This window comes from Camellia sinensis, chromosome 7 (assembly GCF_055761805.1).
Source record: "Camellia sinensis isolate YWXY chromosome 7, ASM5576180v1, whole genome shotgun sequence".
In the NCBI taxonomy this organism is placed as follows: Eukaryota; Viridiplantae; Streptophyta; class Magnoliopsida; order Ericales; family Theaceae; genus Camellia; species Camellia sinensis.
Window position 1 is genome coordinate 128,636,613 of NC_138967.1, and position 16,079 is coordinate 128,652,691.

Sequence of the window (16,079 nt, forward strand, 5' to 3'; positions counted from 1 at the left end):
TAGATATACCTAAGTTTTGCCCAAATGAAAGACTTACGTGATATCAATAGTTCATCATAATTCTCAAAGCTTTAATACGTATATTGTTTATGTCTTTTTCCGTGTTACTTATGAGATCTTGAGTTAATACCTCTTAAGATCTGTCAAAAAGATAGTTTGCTATCTAAGGTGGTTGGACTTAGAAGGGAGGCTATATTGACTCCTCCGACCTTCCTGGGATCTTACTTAGTTATTGACCAAAGGACTCTTTAGTGACGTTACCCTAATGCTTAAAGTAAAATTTGGTTAAAGGCTGTTGAAGATCGACAAACCACTTGCTGGCACTATTATGGTTGAATTAACAACAATGAAATATAATGGCCACCGAGGAGTTTAGGATCACATCCTCAATATGGCGACAAAGTTGCAAAACTTAAAACTTTAGGGATGCAGGTTGATGAAACTTTCCTCATATAGTTTATTCTCAACTCACTTCCATCACAGTTCGGTACATTCAAAATTCACTATAACATCAATAAAGATAAGTGGAGTTTGAATGAGCTGACTAATATGTGTGTTCAGGAGGAAGTGAGGCTGAGGGAGGAAGGACGTCAAACTGCATTAGCTGTAACTCATGGAGCTATAAAGAAAAAGATGGGTAAGTTTATAAAATCAAAGAAAAATCCACCAAAGAAAAAGAATGAACCTGGGGAAGAATATCAGGCTCAGAATGGTTTCACTGTCAAGTGCTACTTTTGTGGCAAGAAGGGACATGTGAAGAAAGACTGCAGCAAGCGAAATGCTTGGTTCGAAAAGAAATGTAAGAAATTTTCTTTTGTTTGTTATGAATCGAATCTTACTGAAGTATCTTCTAACACTTGGTGGATTGACTCTGGGGCCACGATCCACATTACAAATGACATGCAGGGATATCTCTTAACCAGGAAACTGAAGGAAAGTGAAAGATTTGTCTATATAGGGAACCGTCTCAAAGCTGAAGTCGTAGTTGTAGGAACCTATCGACTGATCTTAGAGACGGGTCATCAGATGGATCTAGTGACACTTTTTATGTTCCTTCAATTTCTAGGAATTTAGTTTCATTATCCAAATTAGATCGTGTTGGATATTCAATTTTATTTAATTGTGGAAAACTCAATTTAATGTTTAATTCAAAAGTGATTGGTTCTGGTAAATTATGTGATGGTTTATATAAAATTACCTTAAATCATGAGTTTGCACAATCATTAGTAACTCTGCATTCGAATATTGGTTTAAAACATGGTCTAATTAATGAAAAATCCTCAATTTTGTGGCATAGACGGTTGGAGCATATCTCTAGAAATAGAATTGAAAAATTGGTGAAGAATGGGATTTTGAAAAACCTAGACTTCACTGATTTTCAGATATGTGTGGATTGCATTAAAGGAAAACAAACCAAATACACCAAGAAATGTGCCACAAGAAATAATGAGCTTCTTGAGATAATTCATACAGATATTTGCAGGCCACTCAACATCCCATGTCTTAGTAGTGAAAAATATTTTATCACATTTATAGATGACTTCTCACGTTATGGATATATGTATCTAATTCATGAAAAGTTTCAGGCTGTTGACATCCTTGAGGTGTACATAATTGAAGTCGAGAGACAATTAGATAGAAAGGTTAAAATAGTGAGATCCGACAGGGGTGGTGAATATTATGGTAAATATGAAGAGTCAGGCCAAAATCCTGGCCCATTTGCCAAATTCTTAGAAAAGAAAGGCATTTGTGCTCAATATACAATGCCTGATACGCCACAGCAAAATGGAGTTGCTGAAAGGCGTAATCGTACACTTAAAGATATGGTTAGGAGTATGTTAAGTTACTCAATTGTACCTATTTCAATGTGGGGTGAAGCTTTAAAAGACTACAATGTATATCTTAAATAGGGTTCCTAGTAAGGCGGTCCCAACAACTCCTTTTGAGTTGTGGACTGGTAGGAAACCTAGTTTGAGACACTTACATATTTGGGGTTGTCCAGCAAAGGCAAGAATCTTCAACCCACAAGAGAAAAAGTTGGACTCAAGAACAATATCTGGATATTTCATTGGTTATCCAGACAAGTCTAAAGGGTACAAATTTTATTGTCCTAATCACAGTACGAGGATAGTGGAGACTGGTAATGCTAGATTCCTAGAGAATGGTGAAATTAGTAGGAGTGAGAAAACACGAGTGGTGAATTTCGAGGAAATTAGGGTAGATGTGCCAACATTTGACCCTTATCAAAAAATTGTTGTTCCTCAGACTATTCCACAAGCTGAGGGAAATGAACAACATAATGAAAATCTTTCACCACCTCATGTTTCACTACTTCATAAAGACACCACCATTGAAAATATTGTAGAACCACCACAACCGGCAGTTCTGAGAAGATCTCAGAGGGAAAGAAAGCCTGCCATTCCAGATGATTACATGGTGTATCTACAGGAATCTGATTTTGATATTGGGATTAACAAAGATCCAGTCTCATTTTCACAAGCCATGAATAGTGATGATTCTTCTAAATGGGTCAATGCTATAAATGAAGAGTTAAAATCCATGGAACAGAATAGTATTTGGGATCTCGTCGAATTGCCTAATAACTGCAAAAAGGTCGGGTGTAAATGGGTCTTCAAGACCAAGCGTGACATAAAAGGCAATATCGAACGATTTAAAGCCTGACTTGTTGGCAAGGGTTTTACTCAAAAAGAAGGCAGAGACTATACAGAAACCTTCTCTCCAGTATCTAAGAAGGACTTGTTTAGAATCATCCTAGCATTGGTAGCTCATTATGACTTAGAGTTGCATCAAATGGATGTGAAAACTGTTTTTCTAAATGGGAATTTGGATGAAGAAATTTATATGGAGCAGCCAGAAGGATTTGCAAAGAAAGGTAAAAAAACATTTAGCTTGCAAATTAAAGAAATCCATATATGGCCTTAAACAAGCTTCCAAGCAATGGTATTTAAGGTTTAATGATATCATTATCTCTTTCGGATTTAAGGAAAATGCAGTTGATCAGTGCATATATCTGAAGGTTAGTGGGAGCAAGTTCATTATTTTGGTGCTATATGTGGATGACATTTTGTTAGTTAGTAATGACCTTGGCTTATTGCATGAAACCAAGGAATATCTCTCCAAGAACTTTAAAATGGTCGATATGGGTGAGGCAAACTATGTTTTTGGCATAGAGATCTTTAGGGATCGATCTCGAGGATTGCTAGGACTATCACAAAAAGGATATATTGATCGTGTTTTGGAGAGATTCAATATGCAGTTTTGTTCAGCCGGTGATGCACCCATCATGAAGGGTGATAAATTAAGTGAAAAACAGTGTCCAAGGAATGACTTGAAAAGAAAACAAATGAAGGACATTCCATATGCTTTGAGGCTACAAATCATGCTTTGTGGTTGCGAAATTTCATCTCAGGACTTGGTGTTGTTGACTCAATTGCCAGGCCGCTGAAGATATATTGTGACAATACCGTAACAGTTTTCTTCTCTAAGAATGGAAAGTACTCTAGTGGTTCCAAACACATGGAAGTAAAGTACTTAGTCGTTAGAGAAAGAGTCCAGAAACAACAAGTGTTAATTGAAAACTTAAGCACCTCTCTTATGATTGCTGATCCATTCACAAAGGGATTGCCACCAAAGACATAAAAAGAGCATGTTATCAGAATGGGTCTTTTAAGCAACCCTTGATGTGTATGGTTAATCGTGAGTGCTTATTTTTTATTTGACACTATTTGCGCAATAATAATTTTGTTTCTGTTTTTCCTATTCTAAAAGTGTGTGTATACATTAAATTGAATATTAATAAACAGGGAATGTCTTAACAAGACAAATTACAGGAGCCTTTCAAGAAAATAATTATATATCCTGATAATGGATTGGGTTGATGAAGGTTATCGATGGTGTGGTGCATAAAAGGAAATATGACATAAATGTTATAAAACCGCTATGACTCACATTGGTGATCTAAAGTAATCACAGTAGTATTATAGTTCCTAATATATCTGAACTTATTGACTATTTTTAAAAATTCGTGATCACGTGTCAAAGTTTTTAGTGTGGAATCCAATGAGTCAAAAAATTTTATAGGTTGCATATTTTTTGGAAAAACTCATAATTGCATCATAATCGGCTTGATGGGCCAAGTGGGAGAATGTTGGATTTATTTTCTAGTGTGGCCCAATAGCCTACATATTTTTACATGTTTTATTTTATTTTGACTCCACAATTAGATAAAGCCAATATTATATATAAAGTTCAGTAATTTGAATTTTAATATAATCACTCTTCTAAGATAAGAAGAAAACCTTGATGGATTAGGAATTCTTCTGATAGAGTTTATCTGGCCCTCTTCTCTCTTCTATATAAAGATGGGTGACTCCCCTTCTTTTGTTAGTATTCCATTACTCTAAGTTTTATAGTCATCCTAATGAAGTGAGAGACAGAGAGAAGAAGGTGAGCCAAGAATTAAAGGTTCAACTGTTGTATTAAATTCAAGATCCTGTTAAGTTTAATTCCGCATTATTATTATGGTTACATGTATTATTAATACTTACACCAGAATCCTGGACGTGGAGCTTATTATGATGGACCTATGAGCCCAAAACTTGACCATCTAGTCTTCAAATACTTCTATTTAAGTCTCGTTTCGGAACAGATTATTTTATTTACAAAAAAAATATGTAAAAAAAGTAGAAAAAATAATGTAATAATTTATAGTCACTTTTTAATTTTTTTGGCTAAAATTAAAAGTTACCAAACGAGGCCTAAGTTATATTTGGTTCACTAAAATAAAGTGTAATTAAATAATCATTTTATTAAATTATTTATTCTTATGTTTCATTAGACTAAAAAAATAATTATTACAAATAAAATAATCTTTTATCATTTTTACAAAATAATTATTTCATGAGAAAAATTAAGGAATGGTCATTCTATCCTATTGTTTGTGATGTAATGTAACATAGCTTTAGTTGAATGACTGAAAATTTCAAACAGGGAACTAAAGGGATTTTAAAAAATGAAAACGCAAAATTTATCTAATAATAGATTTCGTGAATCGGAATTACTGAGGATCTAAATAATATAGTTATAAAAATGTCAGAGATTCCAAATCACTTATCAAATATTTTAAACAATATTCACATTAGTATGTCCTTGCACCCATATGAGTCTTGTATACAATATTTGACCATCTTTTTTGGAGTCATGACATTACTCATAAAATTAGGGCTGTGCTTCCCTTCAATTTAGATCTAGATTGAAAAGTGCTGTTCGAGTTCATGGAACTCATCATGAGTTCTATTTCAATGATATGAATAGTTCATTTTGTAGGGTTTTTTGTGCATATTATCTATATAAAAAAAAACTTGGTTGATTAAATAATTATAGCATATCCAATTTATTGTGTTTGCTACTAAAAAAATAATTAGTTTATTTTAAAAAACACACTTCCTTAATTTTTTTGAAAGACAAATATGGCAAATTGAATAGGGTCAAATTATAGAATCAACCTTTTTTTTTCTTTTTCTTTTTTAATATAGATGATATCCATAAAGGACTTTACAAAGTAAACGGTTTAGATTATCGAAACAGAATCTGTGACTACGATTATCAAATCGACTTAATTGTTTTTATGGATGATATACATGAAGAATCCTACGATATGAACGATTTGGATTATCGAAACGAAATCCGTGGCTACAACTATTGAATTGACTTAATTTTTATTATGAATAATATACACGAATGACCTTATAAAATGAACAATTTAAATTATTAAAACATAATTTATGATGGGCTTTACGGGCTTGGACAAAATATGACAATCCCACCACGTATAATATTTTACATTTAATTAATTAAAGAGATTTGAATTTTAATTCCCTATTATTCTGATTTAATTGTGAAATTGATGAGCATTATTGAATCTGATTCTTACATGATTTTGTTAAAGATTTATTTCAGAGTTAGAAATTAAAGGCTTAAATGGCTTAAGAAGGTATAATTGATGAGTTGAATCAGTTTAATTTTAAGTATTGAACCATATAGGAGTTTAATTAAATATTCAATTCAGTTTAGTAAAATTAAGATGTGATTAATTGAGTCCTAATTCGAGTTAATTAAATTAAGGGCTCGGCTTCCCTCCAATCACAAACTGGAAGGTACTATTGGGCCCGTGGAGACCCATTACAGGTTCCGTTTCGATAGTCCAAACCATTCAATATGTAGACCTCGTCAAGTACTATATGCTTGTAAACGATCACGTTGATCGGATATCAATAGATATCTCATCGAATCAAATTTCTGTCAACTGTTTATTTTTTCACCGTCTATTTGTTTTTACACAAAACAAATTTCATCACATAATTATCGATATCCAATCAATGTAATTTTTTACAGGCATATAATACTCGACGATTTCTATACATTGAACGGTTCAGATTATTGAAAAATGAGACTTGTGGTAGGCCCCCATGCGCCCAACAGTATCCTCCAGTCCAATCACGAATTAGAAGGAATCCAACCCCTTAAATTAATTAAGTTATGAGAATTGAAAATTGTGATTATTTTGAATTGAATTTACATGTGAGATGTCTAATTTGTATATGTAATTTATTGAGAGAAATTTTGAGTCTGATTTGAAATTGAAGGCTTTAATGAATTAAGAAACCAAAATTGATAATGTTAATAAATTTAATTTGATATTTGGAAGCTTTTGGGAGTTTGATTAAAAATCTGATTCAAATTGGTAAAACTAAATATAATTAATTAGGCCTTAATTGAAGTTAGTAAGACTAATTGAGTTATCAGGAAATTTTGATTAATTAAGTTGCGTGCTAGTCAAAATTAATTAAGTGTGATTCAATTAAGATAATACATAAGGGGGATGCACCAATAAATCCCAAATTAATAACTTATACACCGTTTAGTCCTAAAAGTTTTCTTATAGACTGAAAAATTCCATTACAATGTTTCAAACATCAGATTAATGTTTTGAACATTAGATTTCGAACATCAGATTAATGTTTCGAACATTAGATTTCGAACATCAGATTAATGTTTCAAACATTAGATTGATGTGCAAATGGGACTAAATGGAGCATAAGAAAACTTTTAGGACTAAACGGTTCAACTTTTCAGAAACTAGGACTTATAGGTAAATTTTCCAATACATAATTAGTGCAAATCTAATCCCAATTAAGTGTGGTGTGCAGGAAGTATTTTAGTGTGTATGTGTGCATGTCATTGTTGTGCTGGAGCTCAAAGAAGATGTGCAAGTGTGTGCACACACATGGGACAATATTAAGAAGTGAGGTGTGTGTTATATATGCGAGTCAAGAAGAAGAGAGGGTTGCTAAAAAAAAAATAAAAAAGAAAAAGGGGGAGCTCATTCTTCAGTCCTTCATTTATGCTGGAAAAAGTTTAGAAAGAGAGTGGATTTGAGAGCTCAAGAGTGTAGAGAGAGAAACCCACATTGTGTTGGGAATTGAAGGAAGAACAAGAGGAATTGGAGAGAAATCACTTCTACTTTATGAATTAAAACTTAAGGTATGAAATTTATATTCAATTTATGTGGAATCACCATACTATACTTGAGATTAAGTGAGTTTTGGAATCATATTCATGAAATTGCAAGGTTTTAACAATATGATGAAGAAATTGGGTTTTGAGTAGGAAATAGAGCTACATGCATATTCATGAAAGTTAATTTTTGATTTCATCATTCTGGGTTTGGATTTTGAATTCTTGCACGCATGCAAATTTTTAAGTTGCACATGATTTCAGAAAAGTTCACGGACTACATGATTAATTTCATACTTTAAAATCAAGAGAAAAGAATTGGAAATTCTTTGCATTCATGAAGATTTAAATTAAGTTTTGGTAAATTGATTAGGTGCTGTTTGGTAACACACGTTTTTAGTTTTCTGTTTATATTTACAAAAATTTTAAAAACTCAAATAAAAACTTGTTTGGTAAAATTTTTGATTTATAAATCAGTAGTCTCAGTTTATAAATTTGGCCAAAAAATGAAAACACAAAAAATATGTTTTCATTTTGAGTTTTCAGTTTTTTTTTTTTTTTACCACCCAACACTAGCCACCACTCACCTCCCACTACCACCTACCACCACCACTCACCACCTACCTCCCACCACCACCCACCACCCGCCACCACTACCCACCAGCCACCCACCAGACACCACCCACCTGCCACCCACTAGCCACCACCACCCACCCATCGCCGCCACCACCACCACCACCACCCGCAACCCACCTACCATCCACCCACCACCACCCGCCACCCGCCACTACCATCCACCGCCCGCCACCACCACCTGCCATCTACTTGCCACCACCACTCACCACCCACCATCCACCACCAGCCACCCACCACCACCAGCCACCTGCCACCGACCCGCCACCACTACCCACCACCCACCACCCACCACCACCCACCACTCACTCGCCACCCACCTGCTACTACCACCACCACCACCACCATCATCACCCACCACCCACCACCACCACTACCACCACCCACTCGCTACCATCTACCACCTGCCACCGTCACTCACCCACTCACCACCACCACCACTCGCCATCTACCCGCCACCACCCACCACCACCTGTCACCACCACCACCACCCACTCGCTACCACCTACCACCCACCACCGTCACGCACCCACCCACCCACCCACTCACCAACCACCACCCGCCACCTACCTGCCACCACCCGTCATCCGCCACCCACCTGCCATCACCACCCACCACCAGCCACCACCACCACCACCACCCACTCGTTACCACCCACCACCTGCCACCGTTACCTACCCACCTACCATCACCACCCACCACCCACTACCCACCCGCCACTGCCCACCACCCACCACCACCCGTCATCCGCCACCCATCTGCCACTACCACCACCCACCACCCGCCACCACCACCCACTCGCTACCACCTACCACCTACCACCCGCCACCGTCACCCACCCACCCACCCGCCACCACCACCACCACCTACCCTCCACCACCCACCACCACCCGCCATCCGCCACCCACCACCACCCACTCGCTACCACCCGCCACCGTCACCCACCCACCACCACCACCCACCCGCCACCATCCGCCACCACTAGCTACCCACCACCCACCGTCACCACTTGCCACCACCGTCCTTCGCCGCCACTTGCCATTTCTCACTCTTTTTTATATTTTTAAATTTTTTTAAACATTTTGTTAATTACCAAACGCGTTTATAGTTTATGTTTTTCTAAAAATAAACAAAAAATAAACAAAAACCAGTTTATAAAATTTTTGTAAATATAAACTGAAAACGTAAACGTTACCAAACACACCCTTAGATTTTGAGCAAATGGTTTATAAATGGTCATGTATCGGAATTTTCCAAAGCATTTTCATATTTTTAAATAAGCCATGCATGACTCCAAATTTTGAAATGGTATTTGGGAGTTCAAACTTTCAGTTTTGAAATCCAGATTTTTCATAGATCGCTCGAACGACAAAATGGTGGATCGAGCAAACTTTGCGAGCTTTTAAAACTTTTACAATCTCTACAGACTATTCAAGCGACCAATTAGGGGCTCGAGCAAACTTACTGTATGTTTGCCAATTGCTCGAGCAATCAAGGGTTGGCTCGAGCACACATCTAACCCATTCAGTATTTTTGCAAATAGTACAACCTACTCGAGAGACCAAGTGGTAAAAAATTTAGTAAAATGCTACTGTTTCTAACATTTTTAATTTGGATATAGAGTAACAGGTGTATGAGCATTGATCGAGTTGGTGGATTAATAAGGACAAGCAAGACGGCTCATGGAAAGATTTGGGATAAGTTTGAGGCATGAGAAAAAAACGCATAAAGTATGTCACCTCTCAAAATTTAAAGGAGATGAATTGTCCCTGGTTCACATGGATTGCATGGAACTGTTCGAGATTGTGAAGTGCATCAAGTGTATCAGTTTAATCAGTCGAATGGTTTATTTTATCGGGTATTTTGTATATATCATTTAAAAAATGATAATTAAGACCGATAATTATAACTTATTTAATTTATCGTATTTGTCAACAAAAAAATGGACAACAATTATGTTTTTAAAATAGATCATTTGTTTTTCTTTTTATTTATTTATTACAAAGCGAAAAAATAATTATCGAATCGATCTAATTGTTTTGTGTGGATGATGTACATGAAGTACTTAACAAAATGAATAGGATCCATAGTCTCAAACAATGATTTCCAATCCAAATTACCTACGGAAAAGAAACTACCTCCCAATTTAATAACCGAGGGGCATAAATTTTGAAAATCTTTTTATATAGACTTGATCTAATATGAATTTATTTTAATAAACTTGTTTGGTTTTAATTTTTAAAATTGAGTTTTTTATTTTTGTATTTTTTAAAGAATTTTTTTAATATTTTAAATAATTAGATGCACCTAAAAAATAAAATATTTATAAAAAAATATTAAAAAATTAATAAATACATAAGAATATGAAAATATATTGATTTTTTATTTTTTTTATTTTTGGTATTGAATGAATTTTTTAAAGATTTTTTCATAAATATCATATTTTTCAATTGTATTTATGTTAAATGTATGTAAAAAGTAAAAAACATATATATATTTATAATATTAAAAAAAATTATTAAAAATATGAAAAACAAAAAACTCAATTTTAAAAAAATTGGAACCAAAGAAGATAAAAAATTTCAAAAAGAGAGTGCAGTTTAACCTTAAAACTTATTCAATTTGAATTACATTCCTAATATTAATGACATTTTATGTTAGACTATTACAGTATAAGATGTATAAATAAATGTTCAAAATATGCTTCTGTACATATCCCTTGGCATGTCTCTAGTCATGCAAACGATTATAGGATTAGACCGTGGAGTTTTTGGTTTGTGAGTCCACCTCAAGTACTGTTTGGTTATTTTATTTTTAGGTCCTTGTGTTTAGATTATTATTGAAAAAATATATTGATTCGATAAATATAATCACATAATTTTAATGCATCATCTTTAAAAAAATATACAAGAATTATGTAACTACATTTTATCAATAAATTTATTTTCTTTTCTAAAAATTATCTACACACAAATACTTAAAAGTGAACTATTTGAATTCTAAAGCATAGAGCTTATGGTAGCCTTCCAATACTTGATAATCTAATCTTCAAAATATGGGAAGAAGGTTTTTAAAAATATCCAAAATTCAAATCTACATAATATCAAAGAAAGTACATTTTGTTTTAATAATTTAGATTGTGTCATCCAAAATTCAATGGTTAATTTCCCGTCCAAATGCTTTTAATAATTTAGATTTTGTCATCCAAAATTCAATGGTTAATTTCCCGTCCAAATGCTTTCTCTCTCCTCTTAAATCATCAGCTAAACCTCTTTGCTCTCTCTATCACCTAAAAATCTAAGCCCAAATCTCTCTCTCCTCTGCCTCTCGTCTCTTTGTCCTCCACCTCTCCTCTCGCAACACCTCTCCTCTCGCAACGCTCCCACCGACTACCACGACCACCAACCACCCCACCACCATCACCTCCATCTACTCTCATCCTCATTTATTGTCTCTCTTCTTCGATGGTTGTTTGTCCAGCCAAATTAGAATGGCCCCGTCCCCATTCTCTCTCTCTCTCTCTAAAATCTAATCTCTCTTCGTATACGTCACCACACTCTTCATTTTTTTTTTATTATTGCTCCCCCTCTCTCTCTCTCTCCGATTTCCATTCTCTCAAACCAACAATTTGTTTTTTAATCACAACCCATCCTCCACAATTGATTAATTAAACCCATCATTCCAAACTCTCAATTTTTTTTTAATCACAATCCATCCTCCACAATTGACTTTTTAAACTCATCATCCTTTCCAATTTTTTTTTTTAATCACTCATCTCATTCTCTCTCTCTCAGGTCATTTGTTTTTTTCGATCCATCCAAAATGAAGAGCCAAGCACCAAGAGATGCTCTACAACTTTCAAATTCATAACACTTTTTTAATATTTCAACCTTTTTTATTTCTTCAACCCACCTGGCATGTCTCTCACGGTTGTTTATTTTTATTTTATTTCATTTCTATAACCCGGGCTACTCCCACTCATATATATATATATATATATATTATATGTAACTCAATCACCTTATCATTTTTATTTTATTTTTTTCTGATGACAAAATGTCCCACAACTTTTGGAAAGTTGAAGCTTCACAAAACCCAAAACAATAATGCAAGCATGGCTTCGATCAATGTGTGAGGCAATGTGTGGCGGCAGATCCCACGTGGATTTGTTTTTTCCAAAATTTTTTATTTTGTATTTCAATATGAGATGTGATTGAGACCCTTAAAAAACACACTACAAAAGCATTAATAAGTTGAAAAATATATTTTAAAAAAAAATAATAGAGACAACCATCACATCAAGAGAGGAGTCATCTTATTAGTGCTCTCTTAATACTTTGTTTTTAAGTGTTCCCAAGCATTAATCTTTTAATATTCACCCATTAGTACAACAAAATTTATAAGAGATCGTTTGACATTGTTAGCATCCGTTTGGGAAGTGGATTGACTTTTTAACTTTTTGACTTTTTTGATTATTTTAGCTTGAGTTAAAAAGCTTGATTTGTGAAGGACTTTTTGACTTTTTGATTTTTTTGACTTTTTTTGTGAGAGAATAGTGTAATAATTATGGATTGGATGTGATGTTTTGTTTGTTATAGCTAAAATAGCCAATTTTGTCTTTTATGACTAAAATAGCCCGAAACTAATTTGTCAAACGGATCCTTAATATAGTTAATTGTTTTGTATTGAGATTTTTTTAATCTAACTTTTTTAATTTCATTTGATTTTTGTTGTGGGATTTTTTTAATTTTCGTGAGAAAAAAAAGTGTAATAATTATAAATAAAAAATAATATTTTGCTTTATTAGTTTATATTAGCTTATTTTTGTCTTTTTATGCTTTTTTAACCCCAATAAGAAAACCAAATGAGGACTAAGATGAATTATACTAACGGTCCTATAGTTTGGGCCTGTCACTTTGATCTCTGACTTTTCAATTGTGATATATTTAATCTTGAATTTTGAATCATGTTCCAAATAAGGACAATTGAAGATTCCATTGCTCAATTTCGAGGGCAAGATTGTTAATTTGATAAAATATAAACTAATTTGACAAAAATAAATATTAAAAATATTTTTAAATTTTTAAAAATTACTTCTACCCACCAAAGATAAAATTATGTAAAATTGATAAATCTTTTAGACATTTCTTATTTTTTTTACCAAATTAATTTTTATTATGTATTTAGATGATCATGTAATGGGTGGTTGTTTTTATTTTTATCAATTTTACATAATTTTATCTTTAGTGGGTAGAAATTATTTTTAAAAATTTAAAAATATTTTTTTAACATTTATTTTTGTCAAATTAGTTTATATTTCATCAAATTGACGAATTTACCCTTAAAATTGAGCAATAATATATTCAATTATCCTTATTTGAAACAAGATTCAAAATTTAGAGTCAAATATATCGCAATTGAAAAATCAGTGACCTTTGACACAAACCACAAACTATAGAAACTATTAGTGTAATTCACCCAAATATATAATAACATCTAAAATTTTGTAACATAATGTTAGCTCACCATAAATCATAATCATTTTATGTTAAATCATTTTCAAAAAAAAAAAAAAAAAGTGCTTAAGTGGAAAATGTAGTTTTTTTTGGAATTTTTTTGGGTTAGCAAATTTAAATTGAATTCTATTAAAATATAATTTTTTCACAAGGCCGGTGACAGAGAGAGAAAGATAATGAGAGTGATGTGATTTGTTTAAAGACTAAAAAAAGAATTTTTTTTTTTTTAACAAAACTTTTTTACCCACTTCAGTGACAAAGGCCACGAGACATATTCTTATAATAAATTACTTTTTACGGTTTTTACTTTAATTTTATTGGGTGCATTTTTATCCGAATAATTTTACAAAATTAAATTTAAAAGCCAAAACTAGATCTGTATTTATATTTTGTGTTTATATTTTGACCTTAAATTTTTAGCAATGAATATAATAAATTACATTTTAATTTAATAATTTTATTTTAATTATATTTTAATCACATCATTAATAAGACATACACTAGTACTTGTATATCTTAAGGAGGTCGAGGACCACTAAAGCTACAGTCCAAAAAAATAATAAGAAATTTGTCCATATTTCAAACCTGTAATGGAGATCCAAGAGGTGTTTTTTAGGTCCATGCATAAAATAAATTTAAATAATGTTGAATAAAATTGAGATATTTATTCATAAATTATTTTTTATCTATTTATATTTGAAAACAGGCTAATTTAGTAACTTTTTGACTATTTGGCTAAAATATGAACTAAAAAAAACTAGTATGTTTGAGATGACTTTCTAATTTTTTACGAAAAGATGTACAAAAAGTAAAGAGAAAAGAGAATTTTTAACTTTTTTGTATGAGTTGTTGACTTTTTGACTAATTTAGTAATTTTTTGACTTTTTGGCTAAAAGGAAAGGTTTCCAAACGAGGCCTTAGTCTAAATTATCTTATTATATTTCAATGTGTTATGGGTGACATCGTTACTAAGATATCTCTAATAATAATAGGGTAAAGTGCATTAATGTTAACAGTGTGAATTTACCGTGATGTGAACATGCATACTATCAAATATGAATGTTCATATCACTAAATTGTTAAGGATACAAAAAATATTTGTAAGTGTACAATTGTTCAAAAAATTACTTTAAATCTGAGAAGTAGAATTTAGTGAATCAAATGTCCAAATAATAGGACTTAAAATACAAGAATATATTATGTATTAATTCAGACACAAATACTTAATAAGATTTCCTAATAAATTTCTCAATAAAATATTGAGTATATATTATTATTCGGTCCAAGACACACAACTACACTCATATTCATACCGTTAATGTAACATATACTATCATAGCTTTCGTCGAATTAATGCAAATTTCAAACAAGGAAATAACACTGTGCTTGGATATAGATTTCAATAGAAATTTGAAAATAAAAGAGAAACGAAAAAAAAAAAAAAAAAACTTATTTTTATTAACAATTGTCTCACTATTTCCCTTTTTTCTTTTTTTAAATTCATACCTAAATTTATGATTCAAAGAGCTTGATTTGAAAAAGAAAAGGAACTTAGGTAGATTTTTACCTCTCAAACGATGTCAAGAATAACCCATCTAGATATGAAGGATTAAATTCCAACACCATCAATCTTACTCAATCCGAAGTCATGATAAGATAGAGATATTCTATTTGAATGAAGGGTGTACAGAAAAGAAAATTCTGCAAAAACACGAAAAAATCATGAAGGAGGCAACACTTTGCTTTAATCCTGTCTTGATGCCAAGAAGATCTACAAAAATATTCACAAAAACTTAAAGAGCACATAATTTAAATAAATAAATCCGTAAAATAAAAAGAGATACCTCTAAGATCCCAAGATTTTAGCACCATGTGAGAGTTTAAATATCTTTCCTTGTCACCAGCAAGATTCACTAGAATTTCCAAATCAGTTGTCTTCAGCTTTCCAAATCAATAACTAATCAATCAAAGTTTTGATGTAAAAGTTTATAGTTGTTTGTTTAAACGGAAGGATGAGATCAAACAACAATAGTTTAGGCAAAGAATAGCTCACCTTAGCTTTTTGCTCACCCACATCTGCAGATCTTGCAAATTGTAATAATGAATAGAAGAGGAAATATATATACGGCAGGTTAGTTTTCACAAGTAGGTTGACTGCTATTGTCAGTAAAGCGATTAAAAAAAATTATGTTGGTTTGACAATTAGAGATTGTTTGGGATGTCCTAAATAAATATATTTTTTTATTTTGTATGAAATATGTGTTGAATTTGACGTGATGTGGTAGAGAGGTGATATAACTCAAATAAGACGATATGACTTAAATAGAATAGTGACTTTTTAACTTTTTTTACTTCTTTTTTTTTTTTTTTTTATGTCAACCCAAGCCTTAGTAG

At 32.6% G+C, this 16,079-nt stretch overlaps 1 protein-coding gene across 1 annotated transcript in view; it reads right to left on the reverse strand.

The window, feature by feature from the left end:
• LOC114304249 (disease resistance protein At4g27190-like) overlaps nt 1-15,850 on the reverse strand; it is a 32,253-nt gene extending 16,403 nt beyond the window's left edge. Inside the window, exons 1-3 of the mRNA XM_082881094.1 lie at nt 15,739-15,850; nt 15,530-15,642; nt 15,253-15,386 (exon numbers count right to left, since the gene is read on the reverse strand). The gene's annotated coding sequence lies outside the window, so the exon portion shown is untranslated. The remainder of the gene's footprint in view (nt 1-15,252; nt 15,387-15,529; nt 15,643-15,738) is intronic.
• Between the last annotated feature and the right edge of the window lie 229 nt (nt 15,851-16,079).